The following is a 3,194-nucleotide window of genomic DNA, read 5'->3' on the forward strand; positions in this document are numbered from 1 at the left end:
GTCCGGGAGGAATGACACTCTGATGAAGTTTTAGCTTTGATGATGGAGGAGGGGCTGGAGGTGGGTTGAAACGGGGTCATCTGAATGAAGTCACACAGTGCAACCACCGCCTGCGCACTAGGTAGTGCTGAGTTGCGGATTAGAGGTCTCTTAAGATGAACTTTGGATGCTGATTGGCTTTCGTGGAGGCGTGGTTCAAAGCTGATTGGCTGTGTCATAGGTGGATGAAGGAAGCAATGAGTTTCTTCAGTTGAATTTCCTCCTACGCTCTATTTTTCAAGTAAATTATTTTAATAAATATTTACCACAAAATAAGGTGTCTTTGTGGCTGCAGTCGCAAAGAACACAATAGTAGTATGTCATTTACTGTATGCTATAGATGAAATGATTGTTTTGATCAACTGAGACTCATCAGATATTTGGTTGCATTTTGAACAATAAAGTAATTTCCTCCATGATCTTGAGGTAGGGTTTTATTTTTGTTACTATCTCTCATTAAAATTAAAAAGAAAGCTACATCAACCAAATGTTTTAAATGAAAATATATAGTTGAAAACAAATTACTTACTGAAATGCATAAAGGTTTATGTTTAAATGAAATGTGAAAGGTCAATTAAAATACAAAATGTAATAAATGTTATTCTTAAATCCACAGCCTGCTGATCAAATGCTGCTTTTTTTCAGTCTGCATATTGTCAAATAATACTTGTACTTGTAATAAAATTAAAAAGACAACATTAAAACTTGGGCCCGGGCTTCATGCCTGTGTTAAATTAGACAGGGACAACTATAAAATAGTATGTCATCTGCAAGGACCTCAAATAAACTGATTTAAGATGCTCTAAAATGCCAAAATGTATGTGTATGAATGTGTATAGGTGATTGCAATTTGTATTACATTTTTCATTAATTTAATTAATTTACTTTTATAAAAAAAAAAAAAAATCTGACATTTAATAAACTGTTCACATATACATATATGGGAATATATATATGGCCATGTAATTCTGGAGAGTTCATCATGTTTTTCTATGTTTAAAGTGAATAGAAAATCTATTTATTTGCAAACTTTGCATTGGTATTTTTCTTACTGCTGTGTCTAGCTTCCCATCTAAAAAGTGTTGTTACAGAAATAGACAAAAACTGTTTATAAAACGTTATACAATGGTTTTTCACTTGAAATTACATTGTTAATTCTTGTTATGTTTAATTTGGGCCCAAAGGTGAAACTGGAAAAGAGTGTAGTGTAGTTTTTTATCATTAAACAGTGCTCTCCTCGTTTTCATTGCAGATGTATGAAGCCTGAAACTTATTTCTTAATCCCCCAAAGCACTTTCCATCCACAGCACTGGCAACCGGCACTGCTGATTACTCTAACTGCATCCATATTAATCTTTAAATTCAACCATATGTATGCCCAGGTCCAAGCATAATGTTGGCTGTGAAGTTAACAAGTTTAACCTAATAACCTAAACATTACCACCTGCGTCATTATAAACAGCTGAGTTAATTAGGACTTTGGTGCTGAGTAACACTGACAGGTCTGCATACCTGCACTGAAAGCTGAGTACTGTAACATTTGATACACTGCAGATAGATATATTGCTTTATTCATTTCCTACATGGTTAAAAGCAATCAGTAAAGCTGTTCCAAACAAAAGTCTGGGATTAAATAGGACTTCAAAAATATCTAAATAGTCCCAAATTTTATATATATATATACCGTTGTGCTTGAAAGTTTACACACCCTCCCGTTAAAGACAATTAGAAATTCACACTAGTAATTTTAATAAAAGAACAGTAATAATATATAAAATGTAACTGAATTTATAATATATTAGAAAAAAGTATTGATTCAAAAAAAGAATTCTAAAATTATATATATGAATAAATATATATATACTCTCAAAAAATACTTACAAAATGTAACACTAGACAAAATCTAAGAGACATTACCTTGAACCATTTTAATAACCACATGTACTTTCTAAAACTATGCCGCTTGCTGTTCCTAGCAGGTTGGTAGTACTTACATTTATGAGAATAACTTTTTTAATAAGAAAAATATATACTTTTATGTTGTTTAGCTGAATTGTACTTTTGACTTTTACTTAAATAAAAATATGATAAAGTCTATGATAAAGTAATACTCAAGTATTTTTTTTCTCTAATACTCTACATATTATTAGTAACTTCACTTAAACAAAAAATTATCAGAGAGACTTACACTTAATGTTAAAATTTATGAGCTCTAAGGACAGTAAATACTGTACTGTTACAGTAGGTAACTACAGCTACTGTATACTATATATTACGTACATTAAATACTATAAAAAGTAAAATATAGTTTGAGTTATTTTGGCCATTTTAACCAATTAGTTCACTGCAAAGGTAGACACAACAAGGACATCCATGATCTTTGGGGAAAGATAGAAGGAAAATTCACCTGACATTCTGCTCCTGTCGAAGGGCCTTTTCCAATTGGTGGCTACTCCCTCCCTCTAATCACTTCAAACCACTTCTACTCACTGTTAATCCTCACTGCTGAACTGAGTCCCCTTGATGGTGCTGTAAGGTATATCTACAACTTCTGCTTTTGAGACGGCCTTTACTTGCATTACTTGAACAGGAAGCTGCTGTAACCATGGTAGCAGGCCAAACACTACCAAATGGTTAACACTATCAATGGCCATGAGAACCTTTGAGGAGCTGGAGCACACAGCACCCACCTGCATCACGCATTGCCAGAAAATCAGGCTAATAAAAAATCCTCAGTAGGCTAATAAGAAATTATTTAAAATAAAGATGCATAAAGCTTATTATTCGATTTAAGAAATATAAAAAGTATATTTATATATTTGCTCAAGAAAGAGATGGACCTCTCTCCAATTGCTCCCATTAGCCTACATCTCATTTCAGTGGTTTACGTTATCTCAGACCTGATTGAACAAGGCATCATAAGACGAGTACGGGAAGAAGAGAAGAGACAGAAGGATGAGTGGATGAGAGGAAAAGTAATTTATAATGTGAACATTAAAAAAAAAAAACACTGGAGAAGGGCTGTCAAATTTTTCACATAAGTGTGCAAAAACGCAATGTCATTACTTTATTTCAATGCAGGATTAAATGACATGCTTTGGTACTTTGTGGAACTGCTATGTTTTCCCGAAAAGCTCAGAAGGCAGATTCACTGT

The sequence above is a fragment of the Cyprinodon variegatus genome, unplaced genomic scaffold, assembly GCF_000732505.1.
Source record: "Cyprinodon variegatus isolate N-32 unplaced genomic scaffold, C_variegatus-1.0 Scaffold707, whole genome shotgun sequence".
Taxonomy (NCBI): Eukaryota; Metazoa; Chordata; class Actinopteri; order Cyprinodontiformes; family Cyprinodontidae; genus Cyprinodon; species Cyprinodon variegatus.